Below are 22,836 nucleotides of genomic sequence, written 5' to 3' on the forward strand. Positions count from 1 at the left end.
GCAGAGACAGTTTGCGTGTGTGCATTGCATGGAAGCCAACACAAATATATTTTATAAATAAGTATTCGGTGCTTTACGTTTAACCCCCCCCCCCCCCCCCCCCCCCCCCCCACCCACACCCACACACCTGCACACCCACTCCTGAAAGTCATGCAAGTATACTTGTGTTCCTCTTAAATTCCTGCATTAGTGTCCTGCACTTGCTGAAAGGTAAAGGTCACAATTTTAGGCATACATTTGCGGTTTAAGAACAACTAATGCAATTGTATGGTATAGCTGACAATGTCAAATACGTATTGTAATATAAAGTTGATGCATTTTTGCGTGTTTTCCAACCTGGCTACTGCAGTACATCATCAGGTTCTTCCTAATATCGGGCCTTTACGAACACATCGTCTTATCTTTCAGTTTGTAGCAGTGCAATTGTGCGCTGCTACAAACTATGTAGAAATCAATGAACGTGCTAAACTACAAATAATGTTTTAAATTGATATTGTTGTACTCTTCTATTGGAGCTTTTGCAATGTACACTTATTGGCTTCAGAATATAGAAATTAGTAGTATATTTTTAGGCTGTTCTACATTCAGTCAAGCAGCAAGGAGGACAAAACATCTTTTAGGGGATTCTCTGTATAATTTTGTCATTTGTTCAAGTCGTCCAAATACAGACACTGTTTGTCTGAGTGCTCTATAGCCCAGCAGGTGTTTTCCCTTTCCGTCCTCCTCCCCACCATCTTCTTTTCTGTATGAGCATTAGAGGGAGGTTCCGTTCAGAAAACAGTGTGTGTTGGTCATGCAATGGTATACACGTTTTTATGAGGAATGCTTATGAATTAAGACGTTCTATCTATCTGTCAGTCTGTCTATCAATCTATCCCTCTATCCATCTATCCATCCCTCTATCTGTTCATCTATCCGTCTATCCGTCCATCCTTTTTTACCCTTCCTTTTGAACCTTTGCAGATGGAAAGTGAAGTCAAATTTGAAATGTAAATCACTTCAGGGATGTAGAACTTAATGTTAATTGCTTATCTTAGAATGGTGCTGATTAAAGGTTTGTAGAAACAGTAGGAAACTACATTATGGATGAAAGACATACAGATTGAAGAGGCATTAAAAAATAAGAAACAAAGCGAACACTGTACATTGTGAATTGTGCTACAGTGGAGAGACAAGAGAGCAAAATGTATGAAACAAATTGATGTATTTGAAGACTGCCCGAGAGATTCTCATAGTGGCCTGAACAAGACGGAGGTGGGCACCGAAGGACAGTAAAGGGTCAAAAAGGCTAAATACTGGATAAATGGTGGACCCAGACAACATTGTAGGTCACAAATAGTTGTCTTGGGCACAGCATGATTTGATGGAAGTAACTAAAGTCAATAGTTGGAGGTTTGATGCTCTGTTCTTTGGAAATGACCCACAGGTTGTTTTCTTACTTCCCGTCGGCCAATCCTCCCGCAAGTCTTCAACCTCAATCTTCACCCTCACTGGGGGTTAAATTCATGAACTCCAGATCATATTTTGGCAAGATAAAAGAAAAATCCTACAGTTCATATTTACCCATCGGTCAAAGTCTCTTTGTTTTGATGAAAGCATACAATATTTTTAAAATTGAAATATTATATAATAAAATTACAAAAGTAAGCAATAATTGTCTTGGCTCTTTTTTACAGCATTGGAATATTTAAAAATCCTTCTTAGTCGCTGACTCTTTGCTATTTTGTGATAATTATTTTTCCACATAGCCTATTACAGCAGAGTAGTCAGCACTTGCCAGAAGGAAAGTGTTTCAAAGGCAGAGAGAATTGGGATCATTTCACACTTCCTATTACCATATGCATTAGCTTTAAAATATATACATTTGGTTGCCACTTGGTGGCTTTTGTCTAATGCAATGGTCCTGAACATCACCCCCTAGGTAAATATAAATCAGTGTATACCGAAGATGTCATTTAGCCTGCCTCAGTTCATTCTATCAGTATTTGTTTAAATAAGGTGCCCTTCATTATTTCTCCATTGAACACTGTGAGAAATCACGTATTCATAATTCTCTAAACCTCTCATTTTTAATTTTGAAATAATACACATAAGTTACAATAGTTTCAAGTTGTATTTGGTAAAATTAATGACATACAATACGCTAGTTTGATGATTGTCTCATGGGAAACTGACATTTTGTTTCACGCATGGAGACTTGATCAATGCTTCTTTATCTTACCACAGGAAGGTTATTAGCATTTGCTCTTATGGTTAAGTGATTTTTTAGACCCCTTAAATCAAGCACATATTGTAATAGCGCACACACGGATATTTTCAAAACACATTGATTTAGAAAAATATTTTTTTTAAATCTCTGAGCTCATGAAACACACAGGAGCCTTCCAACAAAAGTGGAGACAAAGAGGAAATGTAAAAAAAAAAGATTTTTGTCTGTGTGATGCTTTCCAAAATGTGCAAATACAATTAAAATCAAATAAAATGAGAACCTGCATTAAGATTATTTAAAATATGAGGAGTTTCAACATCATAACATTCGAAAAAATGTCAAAAGACACCATGGAGCACGTTTGCCTTCCAAAAGTCCCCACCAACCAACTTTAATTCAAATAACAGACTTCTGACCCTGATTTTGAAAATTAATGGAAAATAGGCCCAATATTTCTCATTGTCGAGTATTCCGTTGCATATACGTTGAACAAAATTCACGCATCATTCTATTCTAGTATTTAACTTTGGCACAATACTCCAGTTCATTGTAATTAACATTTGTGAACATACAGTACTTGATTGCTATGGTTCTGCTACTGTTGCAACAAAAAAAGCCAGAAGTTCTGAGCCACTTCTAAATCTGTTCCTGCAGCAAATGATAATAACATTCTTAGGAAGTGTTATGGCGCCTGTAGGTCAATTCACAGTGTTGTGGAGGACAAGCTGAGTTCAGAATGGAGCCCTGCAGCTGATAAGGACTTGGTGATTCAGTATATTCTCTGTCAGAAGGGTGGCTGTGTGCTGACAAAGGGTTCGGATGAGGATCCTTCACTTGAAGGTTGATTATTCTGAAGAGCTGATTCACTGTTAATGATATTTTTATTTGCCTTTCATCATTGCCAGTGATGATAAGATATACTTTTGGTTGTGTTGCGGGACTACAGACAATATAGCTGTATAGGCACCATTAACAGAGGGTGGAGGTGTCATTTAATGCTGTCCAGATTCAATGCTTTTTCTTACTCGTGGCAATCCAACAGTAGAAGAAACCCCAGGCAGTGTTAGCCTTCTTAGCGGTCACAGTGTTTAGATTGCAACTATCAACTGTCCTTGTATTAGCGATTTTGGTCACATGCCTCTTTTTGTGCCTAAATGTGATTGGGTATCTGACTGGGAGGACTTTTTTTTCCTGTAGGTTAGAGACGTTTCTAAAACCTTGGCAACGGAGGGGAACACTAAAAGATTTTATCTTGCTGGTGGCTATTTCAATGTCCATTCTTAAGATGGAAAGTGTACTCATCTACGCACAGTGAAAGCCATTTGCCTGTAGACACTCCCAAAATCAATGTAGATAAGGAACAACATTGTCCTACCAAGGCACTTGTAAATAGTTTATCTTATCAAAATCAAACAATATACTGTAACATAAATTTCAAAATGTTACATTTTCTACAGTTTTTGACCAATTCACACATTAATAATAAAAAGAAAAAATATTCACAAAATCAAGGCGCACAAAGTCATCTGCTAGTTTTTGGCAAAAAAAAAAATTGTCAGTTTTAATTTTTTTTTTTACAAAAACCTCCCAATGCCTATTCACATTCATTGCCAATGGCAGATCCAACTGCCACAAAAAAGGTTTTTATCAACTTGATTTAGAAATGAACAGGATGTAACCTGCCAATGCCCAAAAATAAAGTTATTCAAAATACACAGTAACTTATACAGCCAAAATGTGTAAGAAGTGACTCAAAGTAAAGGGGAAGTAACTGTTAACACTCTAAAATGAACATAAATGTGTTCCAAAATTAAATCATTGCTTGATACAGACAAAGACAGACATCCACTTAATTATAGATGGGAGTATTGGCTGTGAACACACATTTTCAGCGTCATTGACGAATGAATGAATGTCAAGTTCATCCAAAATACACAGGAAGTGACATTGAAAGGCCCCAAAATGCTTAGGAAATAATCCCAGATGATCATTTAGTACCCTAACATTAACAGGAAAGTGTCCCAAAATTAACTCATTGCCTGCCACTGACAAAGATAAACATTTGAATCATTTAAACCAAGAAGATTGGCTGGGAATACTCATTTTTCATTGCCATTGATGGCTCAAGATGACCAATTCATTTGAACTGGAAGGGGTGAATGAACAAATTAATTTGTCTCTCTTAGTTCAAATAAATTGGTCATCCTGCCCAAAAATGGTATTCAATGAGTTACAGGAGATTTAAAACAAGTCAAAACTCTCTGTGGGATGATGTTAAATGTTTTCATAAAATAATCACTATTCTATCCAATTTTAGTTCTTATCAGTTGTCAGTTGTTTTTTCTTTCACTCAATCCATAAATGAAATTGGTAGCAGTTTGTATATGAAATAGAAACATATGCCCTCTCCTTTAACTCCTCGCCCCCTCCTATTCATCACTGTGGCTCTCTAGTACACCCCTCAGCAAATCTACCAGTGTCTGTAGCCTCTGCTTTGTTGAAGTAACATTTTCTGACAGGCTCGTCCCTATGGATTGTGATCAAATAGAGTAATAGTGTACACAGCAACAACAGTGCAGTTCAAGCTTGCTAAAACAGCAGCCGTAATATGGCAAAGATCAGCGTCTTGCCAAAACGATTTGACATATTTTTACATTCATTCGACTACATTACGCTGACAAAAAAGCATGTAAGTAGCTTTAAAGTACATGAGCAGTTGAGTTTGTTTTTTGAAAACAGCATTGTTTAAGACTACTTAAACAGTTTCCATTACATGGTGTTTCTTGTGAATTTGAGTTTATATTAAGCGTGGAGTCCGTACTTATTTACTTTAAATATTTTTATAGAAAACTACTGATTCATTTAGTTAATTATTTGAAACAAATAGGGAGAATAAAACAATGCAGAATGAGATTAATACCATCATTAAAAAATTCAATCTGTTACATCAGGGTATGAAAACATTTTTTTCTCTGAGGGCTGCTTTCAGAAAAGTTAAATACGAGGGCCAACGTGAAATCTTTCCAATATTGAAATTGTGATCTTAAAAAAAGATCAGGTTTTGAAACTTGTATTTTAAAGTATTTGACTCATTGGTTGCCATTGACGACAATAAAGAACCATTTCATTTTGACTGGGGGATGTCTCAGATCAAACATTGACTGTAAGACACAGCTGAAATTGAATTGATTATCTATCGCCAGTACTCCCAGTTGAAACTTGATGTCTATAACTGTCTTTAGCAGGGAATGGGTTAAGAACTACCACCAACAAAATGATATTGTACAACATATAGTAATCATTTTGCATGTAAAACATGAAAAAAAAAATAACTGGAAGTTATTCATGGTCTGATTTCCAGAATATATATATATATATTTATATATATATATATATATTTATATATATACATATATCTATATATACATATATATATATATATATACATATATATATATATATATTTATATATATATTCATATATATATACATATATATATATATATTTATTATATAAAAAACAGGCATTGTGTAAGTGTGTGTGAAGTGATCTAGTGGTCAAGTTGAGAATTGCAAAACAAATTAGGCTGTATTTAAGATTTTTGGTGGACCATATTCAAATATATTCTAATCATTTGGTAAAATGAAATGATTAAATTACTTCGGTAGAACAACACCCATGTATAGATTCACATTTGTTAAAAAAACAACATGGCTTCTTAATTTTGCATTAGATTTTCACTTGAATCAAATAAACATAAAGCAGACTCCCCATGCGTAAAATAAAAGCAGTTGAATGAGAGCAGGGTCAATATGTTTTGTCAAATTGCCTTCCTGGCTCCCTTTCTACCACCCCTGGATTCTCCTTCTCATTTATTGGTTACCTGGGAGCACCGGGTGTGACTCATTACAATCAGAGTGCCTGGTCATTGTAACAATGGAGTTCTCACTGTGAAACACATGTTTTACCAGCAACCCAGACTTACTACAAAGAGGAAAATGTTGGATTTTATTCCCTTTAAAAAGGAAAATGCCACTCACAATCAGGATTGAAAACAAAGAGGAAAATGCTCTGCATGGAAACCATCCTCTACATCAGTGGTTCCCAAACTGGGGGGCGCGCCCCCTAGGGAGGCGTAAAGAGAATTCAAGGGGGGCGTGAAGTCATCTGCTAAAAAAATGTTTAAATAGATTATAAGAATAATAAAATCAAAGAACAAATATCTGCCATTAAATGCATGCAAAATATGATTATAGCAGTCACTCCAACGGTCCAACCCGTTTTCTATTAACAGAGATCTGTTTTCCTGAACAATGCTAAGAAATAAATGCAATAAAATAAAATAAGTTCACATGAGCAAAAGAGGAAGTGGGAGGGCGGGGGGGGGGGGGGGGGGGGGGGCGTGCGGGTCTATTGGAAGCAAGAAGGGGGGCGTCAGGTAAGATAGTTTGGGAACCACTGCTCTACATAGTTAGTTTTCTTGAGATGTACTATAATTTGCTTTAATCATTAATTTGTGAAATGTATGGCTGTTCTGAAACATTGCATGTTTCCATACTGCATTTGTATGGGAAATGAAAACCTTAACTTTTGTTACCAAAATATTAGAACTCTCAGAACTTCTAAGAGTTTAAAAAAAAAACGTGCTCATATTGCAATTAAAACTTGCATGTGAGGCTCCTTGACACCTAGGGATGACTTAATTAACATTATTTATTTATTTAAAATGAACACAGACTAAATGTATAATATTGCCAATAATCAATATTTCAAAATAGCAAACACTTTGCCAAAAATGACTAAAAATGTCCAAGAAACACGATTGTCCCAGATTACATGCAGAAATGAGCCTCTTAGGTAAATAGTAAACCAATGTTTGATATTCATTGAATTAAAGGTAAACAAATTTGCCTTATTACTTGATTTTGGCATATGAGGGATAAATTATCTCCCTTAAAATTGTTGTTAGAGTTCTGACACTGTTGTAGTTATTTAAAGGCTTCAGCAGTTATTCCTTTGACAAACCATGGGTAAATAAATGTTATAGAATAAAGTAGGCTTCTTTTGGAAGTTTTATTTGTGAAATTAAAAAGTGACATGTGACTTCTAATATATTGTAAATATTAAGTATAATAGATCTTGAACACACTGTTTATTTTTTAAATTTTAATATGGATTCTAATCTCAAGATTGATGAGGAAAAAAACTTAGCAAATGCTGCAGCTCACCCATAACAATTATGAATCCACAAAATGAATGTATATTATGTTTGCATTAAAGCCTCGCCTTCAAGCAATCATTTTATTTATGTCTACCTTTTCCAGACATTACGCTCAATAATAACGATTGGTTAATAATTGCAGACGGACAGACATTTGTAGCTTTGTCATGCAATTATATTTGTGTGTGTGTGTGTGTGTGTGTGTGTGTGTGTGTTCCGGCCTTTTTATTCCACAGATGGGGAGTGTTGATGATATTTCGCTTGATTTTAATTAAGTTTAGTCACTGTCGCCTCCAAACTACTATTATTAAATGGGTGCGCAAATCAACGTGGCATTAAAGCTGCAACTATAATTATATTCAATGTGTTTTTCTATTTTTCATTGTATATTCAATATAGTACTGCAAAACAGATTTGCAACTTGACAACCAAAAAGTAAAACTGGAAACTACTGGAATGATTATATACAGTATTATCTGAAGAGTTCAGTACTACTGAATCAAAGCTACTGCTAATTTCAAGTCCTGTTGATACAGCAACAGGAAAAACTCACTAACTGAGAGAAAAGAGACACTAGCAGCTTTTCTAGGTTCTAGAACAGGGGTGTCAGACTCGGGTTGGTTTGCGGGGTCGTTAATGTTAACTCGATTTCATGTGGGCCGGACCATTTTATATATATTATTTAGATTTTTTTAATAAATGGATTAAAAGAACTGGATTAAAATCCCTGAATATTCAGTTTTTTATAGATCTAAAACAATGTTTATTTTAAGCTTTTTTAAATATATTTTTAGATTTTACAAAAAGATTTTTGAACTAAAAACACTGAAAAAAATGATTAAAAAATTACAATTATTCATTTAAAAGGGGGGAAATCAGGAAATTTGATATACATCTTTACTCCATTTTAATTTGATCCTAAAACAGAAAGTCGGCACTCATGATTTACTTTCCCGGGCCACACAAAATGATGCGGTGGGCAATGTTCCCTCTAAGCTGCGTGCGTGCTGAATTGCGCACTACTCTCGTCTTCTCTGCGCAGCAGCAATCATATGGCGCGCAGTATTTTTTGTTTTTATTGTTTTTTTTTACCCCTTTCCCCATGATGGCGCCGTTTAAGCGGCAGCCAGTGGCAGTAGCCCTGTCCACTCTTATGTTTTTCGTGTTTTACAGCATGTTTTACATGAAAAATTAGAGGGAACATTGACATGCACCTGCTTGTGGCAGGTGTGATACTGGTGTGCCCATAGCGAGCAATGATGATGTTGTGACCCGATGATTCGCCTAAAGACGTTTCGCCGACGGACGTTTGACAGACGGACAGGTCGCCGAATGAACGTTCGTTCAAACAGCGTTTAATGATTAAATACAAATACTAGTATTTGTTAGTTTAATGATTAAATACAAATACTAGTATTTGTATTTAATCATTAAACGCTGTTTTCAGCTGGATTTGACCGAATTTGAGAGCATTTTGAGCCGTTTGGCGAATGGACGTATATGGACGTTTTTTTGCCTCCATGCGACATCATCGCGACATTTTACCGAGGAATTCACTTCCCTGGGCTCTGTTCTAATGTCCAAAGAGCTCCAGTATTTGTATTTAATCATTAAATGCTGTTTTAAGATGGATTTGACCCGATTGCTGTCATTTTACGGCTCGTTTTTGCTACATCTGCCCGCCCAAGAGTGCTTATTCCCGGGCTGCCATGCCCACCCAAGAGTGCTTATTCCCGGGCTGCCATTGATGGTAGACTAATAAATTGAGAGTGATGAGCGGCAAAGGGAAATGAATCATTGATTTTTACTATAATTTGGACAACGCCGGCGGCGGGCCGGATTAAAAATCCTAACAGGCCGTATATGGCACGCGGGCCGAGGTTGAAAAACTTGTACACACACGATCCAGGGGCGGGGCGAGCGAATCCCGTTTCGGCGAAACCTCCGTTCGGCGGAACGTCCATTCGGCGACCTGCCCGTCTGTCAAACGTCCGTCGGCGAAACGTCTTTAGGCGAATCATCCGAGTACCAATGATGTCGCTCACACTGGTACTCAGTGCGCTCAGAGAGGTTGTCTTTCTGCCCAGACCAACGAAAAATTAGAGGGAACATTGGCGGTGGGCCATATTTGGTCCCCGGGCCGCCACTTTGACACATATGTTCTAGAAAGTCATTGTATGCCAGAGTCAAAATGTCCTTATAGGAATATTTACATTCAATAAATTGTTGGGATCATTTACATAACATCCATCACATTCTTACTGTGCACAGCAAGTTTAATCTAAATTGAAGGATTTTCCCCCTTAAGCTGCTTTATCTTAAAGAGACATCAATTTCAGCTCAGTGTGTGCTTTTTTGTGTTTCGAGAGCTTTAAAAATGACTTGGTCACCTTTTTGCCATTGGAGAAAACATACCACACCAGAAAATTGAAACCGCTTGGATGAGTGCCTGTGAAAGTCAGAAACAATGGTGGTCTCTTCTATCTCCATGCATTCTAGTTCTTTCACCTTCTCATTTCTTTCTTCTCCTTCTGCGTTTCCCCCCCATTCATCTTTGTCAGCTAGTGTTCATAGTAGCCGTGGCTTTATTAATGTAGAGGGAGGTGAAAGAGAACGGACTTGCAGGTTCCACCGGACTGAGTACTAAAGGGATTCATGCGGTTTCCATTGAAGAAGGAAAAATAATGCCATTTGTAAATGTCACATTGTGATATACAGTTGTGGTTAGAAGAGCGAGAAATTTTTGGGAAACAGGTTGAAGTGTACTGTGCTGTGTTGCTGCAGCTGGAACATTATCATGCAGAACAGCTCCTCCATTTTGGCCAGCTTGTTCACAGCGACATGGGCTCTGCAACTGCCTGAATGAGCCGAGAAGATCGTGTCTTTTCCTGCCAGAAGGTGTTTCCATTTTATGTTTTGCCGGACTAAATGTCTCGGATCAGTGAGCGACATACTGTGTGTCCATGACCATGAACTGGGACTTTGGTTACATCCAAAAGTCGAACTTCATGTTTCTGTTACACTTTCTCAAAGTCAAAAAATATTCAGACCGTGTCCATAGTCGAACAAAGTTTCTGACTAATACTCAGAAGCATTTAAAAAAAAAAAATTATTATTATTTTTAACTCTGAGAGCATTATGGAGGTCCTTCTAGGCATGCCCGAGTCGCTAGAGTTGTTCAGAAGTGATTATGACGTTAATGTTTGAATGGATTTGATTGGTATTTTCAATGAAATAGAGAGTTTTGTAAATTGTGCAGTGCTGTTTAGGCTCTAGTAACTATTAATTTGACATTGTTAAAAGCCTATTTAAGCTTTTTTCACCCACTGTTTTATTATTCCAATTGTAGTTTTTGTTCTTGGTCTTTAGTAAAATCCCTCCCACAATGCAAATGGGACTTCTATATAATTTCTGTCTCTCTCGTCATTGTGACCTATACTTAGGTGAAAATTAAAAACTCATCCTATCATTTTCTGTACCGCTTAACATCACAGGGGGGAACTGGAGCCTGTCCAAGCTAACTATGGGCAGCAGGCGCGGAACACGATGAATTGGTAGCCAGCCAATTGCAGGGCAGGAAGAGATGGACAACCAATCATGCTCACTTTTAAGGACAATGGCTTACCATGCATGTTTTTCACGTTCTGGGAGGAAACCAGACTACCTGGAGAAAACCCACGCAGGCATGGGGAGAATATGTAAACTCTACATAGGAAGGTCGTAACCCACCGGGCATTGAAACGTCGATCTCAGAACTCTGAACACGACGTGCTTCAACCATTCTGCTAAATTATAGTTTGAAAAATACAGTAATAGTCTTATATTCTTTATTGTTGAAGTTACCACTGTTCTTTAGGGTGCTGCATACCATTACATTCGCATGTCAGGGTGTGATGCTGAATTTAGATACTTTTTTTTGTTATTTTTGAATTGATGGTGAGTTGAGGTTGACCTTCCACATGCAAAAACATGCGACTTGCAGTGTTAACACAATGCAGGCATCAAGTAACATCCATACAAAATCAAAAGGATACTTTACGACGTCTTTTTGAGTCTGTATCCGTTTTAGCTACCGCAACCAAGATGGCGCCGTTCAAGTGGCAGCCGGCGGCGGTAGCTCCGTCCACTCTTGCTCGTTTTGTGTTTTTGCTGCTTTTCTGTCTAAATGATTTGATTTGGTGATTCTCAATGATCCCATTTACTTTGATTTGCTTTGTACTTTGTGCTTTTGCTTTGTTGTTCTGTCTAATCACCCTCTTGCTACTGCCACAATGAAATTTCCCGAATACGGGATGAATAAAGTTATCCAATCCATATGTCAGTGTTTATGGAAGTGGCAGTGAGCCACTCATTCTCACAATGAGCTGTTGGGGTGCTGGCGTCCTCTCCTTGTGAGTATAACATAGATTAAACAAAGGCAAAAGAGAATTCCAAAGGCGATTCTGGGAACACAGCTCAAACTTGTTTATGGAAATGTGTCATCAAATCTAAACAGCAGCTACATGGTCTTTACAAGCAAACATAGTAAGGTAATCCCACCTCTCAGTAGACATATTTCTGGGAATATCACCCATGGAGAAATGAGGCCGCTTGTAATTAAGTTCTACATGTGCAAATCTATTTGTGAAGCATTGCTTATGAGATCCTTTGTATAATCACATAGCCCTGAAACGGAGACTGCTTACTTAGCATTTAAATAGGTTCCTTTTCTGGACGAATGTGTTTGTGTGTGTGAATCACAAATATTGCACAAAATTCAGTTTCTTTAAGTATCCTCTCTGTGAGTAATAAAAGGATATTTCTCTATGTGCACAAATGGACTTGTTTGCATGTATTGTGTGTGTGTGTGTATATGTATATGTGAGCAATAAATCTTGCCTTCATATTATCTCTCGGGGCTCCCAGTGGACTATTGCACTGTCAATAGAGCAGGTTTCCAAATGGGTGAAGAAGGAATATTAAGGAGAATTAAATGCGTGTGTGCATGTGCTAGTGATAATGTCTAAATATTGGTTTCACGATGCCACTTTCAGGGATAAATTCTCATTAGTTTAATATCCGTCGTGGCCCCCCCAAAATTGCCAGGTTGCTTGTTGTGTACGTATACACGCAAGATCTCGATGTGCCCGCTGGGAAACAGGCAGCTTCACACAGGCAATATTATTGAGATGAAATGTAATATTGGTATGTGGCCTGGATCTCATTGCATTTAGAATCCACTTGGGGATTTGTATGTATCCTCTTAACTATTCAATTCTCTTTTGTCAACATTTATTTAAGTCAATGTAAGCACTAAATGAATGGTCTGGTTCTCTCCTGAGAATGGCAGTGGAGAAGTTGTGAGGAGACATTGTCTCAACGGTGCAAAGATCTGGGCATCATTGTCGACGACACGTTCAAACCAACGGCCCAATGCATCCAAGCAGCCAACAAAGCTCGCGGAGTGCTGTTCCTGATGTTCCGGTCCTTTGCCATCATCACAGCAGACATCTTCCTTCCGCTGTATGTTTCCCTGGTGAGGCCCATTCTCGAGTATGGGATCCAAGCCGCATCACCGTACCTCGCCAGGGACATCCAGCATCTGGAGCGGGTCCAGAGGCTTGCAACGAGGATGGTCCGTGGCCTCAGCTTAATGTCCTACGAGGAAAGATGCCAGCGACTCAACCTGGCGACCCTTGAGGCTAGGCGTCTGCGAGGGGACCTGATACTGTCCTACAACATCCTCCACGGTATCTACAACATGCCCCGCGATCTCTTCTTCACGCCCGCACCTGATCGTGGTCTGAGGGGTCATCCGTGGAAGCTGTATCCTCGCAGGTTCCGGTTGAATCGGCGGAAGGCTGCTTTTTCAGTGCGCATCGCCGGTCCTTGGAACCGGCTTCCGCAGAGTGTGGTCGAGAAGCCGACGGTCGCCCAGTTCAAGAGGGCTCTGGATGACGTTTTGGCCGTGAACCAGTGACTACACCGTGTTTTGTTGCACATTTCTTGTATCTTTGTTACATGGCCCTTAGCCTAGTGCTTTTTCTTGCCAATAAATTGAATTGAATTGTCGAGTTTTTTTTTAGTATCGTATTGTTGCACTTTCATTACAAAAATATTTGCAGTGTTATGTGAAAAAGTACAAGGGTAATTTCTCTACCAAGTGGGAATCGATCCCACACTTGCCCACATTGAAGTCAGGCGAGTTAAACCCTACACCATCAGGTGGCTCACCCCCTTTTAAAAATGATCATCAAAATTAAGATTAGATGCAAGAGATGGAAAACAATTTTCTTGATTATTTTAAATATGTATCCAGACTGTTAACTGGGCGGCCCGGTGGTGAGTGGATAGCGCGTCGGCCTCACAGCTCTGGGTTCAAATCCAGGGCGCGTCCATCTGTGTGGAGTTTGCATGTTCTCCCTGGGGTTGTGTGGGTTTCCACCGGGTACCCTGGTTTCTTCCCACATTCCAAAAACATGCAAGGTAGGCTGATTGGACACTCCAAATTGCCCCTAGATATGGGTCTGTGTACATGGTTTTCCATCTCCTTGGTCCCTGCGATTGGTTGGCTGGGATAGGCTCCAGCACCCCCTGCGACCCTAATGAGGATAAAGTGGTTCAGAAAATGAGATGAGATGAGACTGTTAACATGACAATTTTCAATTAGGCAGCATAGATAAATAATCACATTAGACTTTTACCTTTTAAATGTTTCATATGAAGCTCTTAGCTGAAGCTGATTAAACAACTTTCTGATTCGTAGATCTCGCTATATGCATATAATTTGTTTAAACATGATTTCTAATCTGGATAAATTCAGTATGCCAAACACAGAGCCTTTTTGTAATTCCTTTGAAACTGTTTTTTTTTTTTTTTACAGATTAAACAAATCTTTTTAGGATCTATTTCTCACTATTACATCACCAAATAACTTATGGTGAGTCTCCGTCTACATTTGTTCTTGGTTCCACAGTTTAGAAACCCAATGAAAAGCAGGCGATCGCAATGAGTGAAGGGAACTATTCATACTTCAATTGCTGCATTTTAAATAAGTAACAAAGTGATCAACACAATTCTAGGGAATCCCTATTTCCCTAACTTTATTCATTATGTATTACTACCCAAAATGATGAGCTTGTATAACAGCCCAAAATGAAAACAAGAAAAGCAGTACGTACTGTTTACATCCGTTGCATCCACTTTCATCATTGTTGTGCAAAGAAAATGACACATTAAAGTGTTTCTAGTCAAAATCATGAAATGAGACTGAGATCTGTAAAAAAATAATGTAGCTCTGTTGGTGTGTTATCTGAGACTGCGTTCAGAACAATGTGCCAATTAAGTAGATATAGAAATACATGCACGTGCTTAAAAATGTGGTTGTGCGGTGATGCATTTATTTTTACCATCTGGGAAGGGGTCAAAGGACATTGTACAACTACACTAATTAAAATGGAATTTTGCAGGCAATGGCGTTTTTACCTCAATATGCCTTCAGCAACAATTTAGTTCACCCAAGTAAAATTTGAAGGCATTTTTAAATGTATTCGTGGCTGGTCATCTGTCCTTGCATTTTTACTAATCACATATTTTGTGCTGAATGGAATTTAAAGGCCCCATATTACGTGTGAGGGTACTGAATTTGACAGTTAGGACTGTGTTGAGCCACATCTCAGTCCTTTTCTTTGGAAGAAAAAAATCACTACTACTGAATTGACACAATTCTTCTGCTTATTAAAACATCTTACATGCCTTAAATTTTCAGCAGTTAACAGAATAACTCGGCAATAGTTTTGGTTAATTCATATACTGAATACATTACATGGTCAGTAGGTGGTTGCAATAATGTGCAAAATAACTGTAGTAGTTCAAGCAAATGAATTCACACAAGGCAACAACACTGAAACAAATTACACACCACTAAACATTAGTTTTATTGTTTCTTTGAATTTTTTAGGTTTAAAAAAAAAAAAAATCAGATGGTTGATGATGAAGATGCTTTTGCTCTGCAGGTGGCAGGGCTTCATGTGAAAGCATGTGTCCCACATTGGGACATGCCGGCCCTCTCCATAAACACGTGGTACTGACTGTGTCAAGGAGAAATATATTAACACCCGCAAAACACATTCACATGCTTTTCAATGCCAAATGGGTCATTACACCAACAAACCATGTGCGTGTTTTCTGAGGTGTTCTTTGTCTTTCAGCAGACTGTGTGTGGTTATTTGTTATGCATTTGGATGTTTAATTGATGAGCACATATGGTATTTCAATATGGGGCTGTCATGGCTGTAATGTCTCTATCCTGAGACTTGAGCAAGAGTGATTTTTGTTTGTGTGTGAGTGTCTGTGTGTTAAGACAACACACTAAAATAGTAACAAACCTGCATACAGCCCACTTGGAATATTTTGCAATGACTCTTTGTGTAGTATAAAGATAAAATGACCTCTAAAGAACAAATCAAGGTATTTGACACAAATTGTTCAAACTAGGTTGGACACTGTTGACTGTAACAAAGCCTCCAGAAGACATTTACAAGTGGGCACTAACCCTAATCCTGCATGCACACAGTATTGTATACAGACATTATTATGGTCTGAAAGGCTTTGTGGTGAATGTGATGTTATTAGAAGTGGCGTAATGGTGCCATATTGTGTCACTTCTCAGCCACACACACACTGAGACTTTCACATTAAGATGGATTTAAATCACAGACCTTACACTAACACATTCTCACAGAGTAAAGTTACAAAATCAAATGCGATGGGTGAGGCACTTGCGCAACGCACTGAGACAGTTTGGGTTTTTGAATCTTTCCATGTCTTGAGTGATGATAGAAACAAACAAACAAACAAACACATGCATTGTGTCATTTTTCCATTAGCTTTCTATTACCTTGCCATTCTTCCACACTCATTTTACCTACCACAAAATAGCCTAAGCAAATCCATTATTTCTTCAGTTTACTTGGCCTCTTTGAAAATTGCAGTATGAGAATGGAACAACCTACTGAAAATAGCAGTCAGAAATCTTAAAGATTTCCTGTACTGTACAGAGGTGTAAGGACATGTCCCCCTGAAAGAAAACAGGTATTTCCCCCCCCAATTTATTTACATAACTATGGAAATGGTAATGATAATACATTTTCTAATTTGTTCACAAAGTACAGTAATATTTAAATTGAAACAAACAAGCTGTTGGCTACATGTCAACACCTGTACAGACTGAAAGAATAGCTCTTGTAATTGCAAAATACCCATTTATCAAACTGCATTTGTCCTGTTTAGTGTGAGCTCATTTCATAACCTATTACTTAATGCAGGCTAATACTTTGTAGTCTTGCAGTGGATGTTTATTAGTTCAAAAGGCAACAGCACTTTTTCTTCCTTTTTCTGGCTGTGTTGCTAGGACAACACGTCTACACCCTTTCGTGGTTGCACATACTTTCCAACTTTTGTGTCTGAAAAGTTGCAAGTATAAGTGAAACACTGTCAAGCGCAAGTAGTATTTGGGGTTTAATACCTCGGACGCATTGTCCTTGCCCTTGTGTTGAAAGTAATTGACAATACTACACTGAGGTCATCGCACATCTAATTATCTAAACAAAATATTGCATCTCAACCTGGATCCAATTGCAGTAAACTCAGTGAGCTGCATCTCTAATGAGACAGGTAAATAAATCCCTAATCCACAGTAACGCCTCTAATGCGCCAATTTGTGGGCCATGCAGTGTGAAAGTAGACTGAGTGTATCAAAAAGTGCTCCTCTGTGTATGTTATTGCAACCATCTCACACCCTAGTCCCTTTTACGCACTCAAGGAAACACTTAAGGACACACAAACTATTACTGGAACAAACAAGATTGGGCGTGACGAATGTGGATTCAGTGTATGTATGCATGAGTTTCACAGGTGTTTGTGTATTAAGTGTATGGAGTTATGATGTCATATGTTCATGTTGTGGTAATAGTGTTATCTTCAGGCACATTAAAGCTGTTAATGCAGCAGTTTTACTCTGTTTGTGTATGTGTGTGTGCGTCTGTGTCCCAGATGTGTGTCAAGGCAAGCTAAATGACCTGCAGCACATTGGCTTGGAAGCGTGGCCGGATGATTCGCCTAAAGACGTTTCGCCGACGGACGTTTGACAGACGGACAGGTCGCGGAATGGACGTTCCACCGAACGGCCATACGGCCGAACGGAGGTACGGCCGTTCGGCCGAACGGAGGTACGGCCGTTCGGCCGAACGGAGGTTCGGCCGAATGGAGGTTTTGCTGAAACGGGATTCGGGCGCTCGCCCCGCCCCCGGATCGTGTGTGTATAAGTTTTGCAACCTCGGCCCGCGGGCCATATACGGCCCGTTAGGATTTTTAATCTGGCCCGCCGAGTAGGTAAATCATATCCCTACGGTCATCGGAGGGGTTTCACCCCGGGAACAGTGCTTTGTGGGCGGATTTTAATGACACATGCTGAGTTTCATTATCGAGCTCCATATATTTCGCGAGTTTGAGCACTTAAAAAATCGGCGGGGTTCCCCCCGAGCCTATCCGAGAATAGTGCACCGTGAGCGGACTGGGTTGGACGACGCCCCTCCTGAATTTCTGCAGCTCCAGAAATTTTTCAAAATCCATCTTAAAACAGAGTTTAATGATTAAATACAAATACTAGTATTTGTATATACAATACTAGTATTGTATTTTATACTAGTATCTTATTTAAAGGAAGAGAAAGGAAATTCACATTCTTCGTGTATACAAACTAGATGTCCGATGCTCATTGTGAGGCAACGGAGCTCGACGTTGTCGCTTGTCGGCCATTTTAAGAACAGAGCCATTCGCCAAACGGCTCAAAATGCTCTCAAATTCGGTCAAATCCAGCCAAAAACAGCGTTTAATGATTAAATACAAATACTAGTATTTGTATTTGCGACATCAAATGTCGGATAGGCACTGGGGAAAACACCGTTGATGTGTGTGGTGCTCATACTCAAATTTATGGAGCTCGGGATTTCAGCGGGGCATCAGCCAACCCAATCCGCTCATGTGTCACTATCCTTGGTTACGCTCGGGAAAAAACGCCGCAGATGTGTGGTGCTCACGCTTAGAAAAAAAATATGGTGCTCAGGATTCCATCGGGGCATGTGTCACCCCTGTCCGCCCACAGAGCACTGTGCTCGGTGAAAAACCCCTCCAATGTGTGTGGGGCTCAAATTTGAAAAATTTCTGGAGCTGCAGAAATTCAGCGGGGCGTCGTCTAACCCAGTCCGCCCACGGTGCACTATTCTCGGATAGGCTCGGGGGGAACCCCCGCCAATTTTTAAAGTGCTCATCTCGGGAAATATATGGAGTTCGATAATGAAACTCGGCATGTGTCATTAAAATCCGCCCACGAAGCACTGTTCCCGGGGTGAAACCCCTCCGATGACCGTAGGGATATGATTTACCTACTCGGCGGGCCGGATTAAAAATCCTAACGGGCCGTATATGGCCCGCGGGCCGAGGTTGCAAAACTTGTACACACACGATCCGGGGGCGGGGCGAGTGCGCGAATCCCGTTTCAGCAAAACCTCCGTTCGGCCGAACGGGCATTCGGCCGAATGACCGTTCGGTGGAACGTCCATTCGGCGACCTGTCCGTCTGTCAAACGTCCGTCGGCGAAACGTCTTTAGGCGAATCATCCGAGTACCGGTTTGGAAGTCATAAAAAGCTTTATTAGAGTATAACAGGGCATTAAAGTGAATACACCTTGAACACATATGTTGCATCTTTATCTTGAATATTATTAATTTGGCATTATGCATTGTATCAATAAGGAAGATAATTTACATGCACAAAGATTCTAATGATGTGAGAAATCTTTTGAGTATTCTGAAATATGACTGATAAAAGCATTTTTTAGGGCTGTTTGGGCTATTGAGTCAGATTGGAGTTTTGTCAGTGAAAAATACTTTGATAACTGCTGATAAAATGAAAATTGAAACTTTTCCAGGAGCGTGAATATAATTTCATTGTGAAGATGGAAAATCAAAGCCTTTGCCCAACCATTTGCAATGTGCTGAATATAAAATCTTTTTTTCTGTTGTACTGATGTAGGCCTGCTAGTTTTTCTCTTATCATCCTGTGGACCAACAATCTATCCAATAGTCTCTCATCTCATCTCATTTTCTGAACCGCTTTATCCTCGTTAGGGCCGTGGGGGATGCTGGAGCCTATCCCAGCTGACTCCGGGCCAGAGGCGGGGGACACCCTGAACCGGTGGCAGCTGATAGCAGGGCACAAGGAGACGGACAACCATGCACACTCTCACCCATACCTAGTGGCAATTTAGAGTGTCTAATCAGCCTACTATGCATGTTTTTGGAATGTGGGAGGAAACCGGAGTACCCGGAGGAAACCCACGCAGGCCCAGGAAGAACATGCAAACTCCACACAGGTGAATGTGACCTGGATTTGAACCCAGGACCCCAGAGCTGTGAGGCCGACTCGCTAACCACCCGCTCTACCGGGCCGCCCCTATCCAAAGGTATTAAATGCAATCCTTCATAGTTGTCCTGAGTTCTGGCCACCCACTATTTGTCTGTATGGTATTTATTTTGTACTTTTTTCCCTTTTTTTAATTTAAAAAAGCTGGCATAATTAAATGAAGGAAATCCAGATGGCCCACAAACACAATTGCACCAAATGTGAAATCCTGGATTCAAGGCTGTTCTTCTTTGGCTTTATATCCAATGAAAACATGCCCGAATGCCAAGCAAATCTCCATTGATCCCCTCATACAATTGACCTCATCATATTTTTCTCTAGTCTCATTGGGGGCCTGCATATTGACATGACCTTAGAGTCAAATGACTGATAATGTTTGAGTTTCATTTATTTAATAAGAGACAGCACATATTAATGAACATATTCATGTAGATGTTAATGAACATATATGTGAATATTTAAGATTGTACCCAAGGGCTAATTTCCATCTTAAATTATTTTGAATTATTACATTTATATTTATATTAAACTATTCAATATAAAGTTGTGATATTTTAATGTACAAGTTGACCTGCATAGCATCTGATTTGTATATTCAAATCACAGCAGCGCTCTGGGCTGCATGTCGGGAGCTTAGTTATTTAGGGGTCATACTTGGAATGTGCTTACTGACGTAAGGCATTTTAAGGTTTCATAGTAGCCTCAATCACATACATAACTAGTCGACTTATCTTGAGAAAATTCTACAAAAAGATCACTGGATAAATGTTCAAACTTCTGTAAACTTTTTTAATCCACCTAACTGCAGTAAATTCATGTACAGTTTAATTGTTTTTAACATTTAAGTGTATTCTTGAAAACTCTACTTTTCAAAGATTTAGTTGGATACAATTTCCTTTGATCTTGTGTGGAATCCATATGTAAGAAAAATTACGTATTTTCCTGTATTTCAGCTTTCTATGCTACATTATTTCGGCTAGGTCATGGTACTATTATGAGACCCACATAATACTTGCTGGTGGTTTGATATATGTATGTATGTATGTTTGTGTGTATATATGTATATACAAGATCCAATTTCGAGGATATTAACCTGAACTAAAGCAATGATTGAATTAAAAATTACCACCACAAATTAGGTCGCATGTTTGTGGTGTTGCATGGTAAGCATAAATATTGTAATGAAGAGGACCATTGAAAATACTTGTTTGGAAACGCTCCACAGCACATTTTTGTTTGTTCCTACATAAACAGCTTCAACTCAGCAGTTTGCTGTTTGTGTGGTTCTCTGCTGTGATTTGCTCTCTCCCAGGCACTGGAAAAGGTCTTGAATAAATATTGCATGAACAAGCTTCAGCATAACCGTTCCAACTGTGGAAGTCGATTCGAAATTTCAATAGGGCACATTGGTGCAAACTTTAATTTTTAAGATTATACATGACAGGGAATAACTGGGTGTTTAAGGATTCATATTAAGTAATTCAATACAGTGGTACCACTACATATGACATTTTCAGGTTATGAAGCCTTTGATATACAAATTACTGTTCCTCTATACGAAAACAAGATCCTAGTAATAAATAAATTTCCTGTATCCTTAATTTTATTTTGAAATTGTTGCGGTCTCCTTGACCGTGCTTTGCTTGTCACTAACAGTAGCTTCCTTCTTACACCTTTGCACCTGCACGAAGAAGATTTTTTTTTTGCATGTTTGTTATTCATTTTAATACATTAATAAATTATGTTCTCATCATTTTCTCTCATTTGTCTGTTTCTTGCATCTTTTGTTCAATTTTTTTGGAGGACTGTGGAACGAATTACAGAATTTACGTATAATATACTGCTCTACTTAAGAAACAAGTTCTAGAACCCATCAATTTCATAAGTAGAGGTGCCACTGTATTTTCTTTTAAAACTTGATCATTGTGATGCCAAAACTAATGGCGCATGGAACTTGTACTGTGAAGACAGAATACAATAAAGCAGATGCACAAACTAGCATACGGCTGACATTTGAAAGTCAAGATAGAATGGGAAGATTTTATAATCATATAGTAAAATAAGTTTGCTTGTTTGTTTAATTTAACCCTCTATTGCCATCCTCTGGGATTTTCTGCATAATGACCAAAATTACTTATGCCCTACCATTGTTAGAAATTGCAGTGCAATGTCAAAATTGGTGTTTTATGTTTGGGGTTTTTTTGGTTCCTAAGTCACTGTGTGCACTTTTAGTGGCACCACCCGTTAAAATGAACAAGGCCTGGGAAAAACACAATGCCCTAATAATTTTCCCCTGACTGTAAATGACAGACTTGAGGGTTTACTCTGCAGCCAGAGACAAGTGTATCTTGTTTCTTTTCTAAAAGGGCTCAACGGACACTGTAAATTATGTACTGAAGCCTTAGTTTTTACTGCTGCTTGTTTGGATGGCAGGTGGCTCAGTGGTGAGGACAGTCTTGCCATGTAGTTAATCCCTTCTCTGTAGATCTATGCCAGGCAAGCAAACACCCAATCACTACAGAGGAAAGCTCAGACATTGTCATTTCTGTTAATATATATTCTGTAGAATTCTACAAGAAACATTTATTGAAACAATTTTTAGATCATTTATATGGATATAATGATTGACTATGACTATGAGGCTATTTGTGCAGTAGCTCCCAAAGCAGACTTTCACACAAAATAAAAGTATGAAAAATAGTAAAATGGAATTACTGTATTTTTTGGACTAAGTCGCACCAGCCAAACAATTTACAATGAAGAAGAAAATAAAATATATAAGTTGTACTAGAGTATATGTTGGATTTTTGGAAGGTTACTTCTTTGTTTTATCAGAATATATTGAAAGCAATATTAAATCAAATCCTATATTTTGGCTTTTTGAAATTCATTTTATGAAAAGCACAAAAAATCCCTTTTGTGACTTATTCCAAATTTATTTTC

General features: G+C 38.7%; 1 protein-coding gene across 3 annotated transcripts in view; it reads left to right on the top strand.

Annotated features, from left to right (window-relative positions):
- Window positions 1-22,836, top strand: part of LOC144082868 (X-linked interleukin-1 receptor accessory protein-like 2) — a 181,180-nt gene that overhangs the window by 958 nt on the left and 157,386 nt on the right. The gene's annotated exons all lie outside the window — the stretch shown is intronic.

The sequence above is a fragment of the Stigmatopora argus genome, chromosome 9 (genome assembly GCF_051989625.1).
Source record: "Stigmatopora argus isolate UIUO_Sarg chromosome 9, RoL_Sarg_1.0, whole genome shotgun sequence".
In the NCBI taxonomy this organism is placed as follows: domain Eukaryota; kingdom Metazoa; phylum Chordata; class Actinopteri; order Syngnathiformes; family Syngnathidae; genus Stigmatopora; species Stigmatopora argus.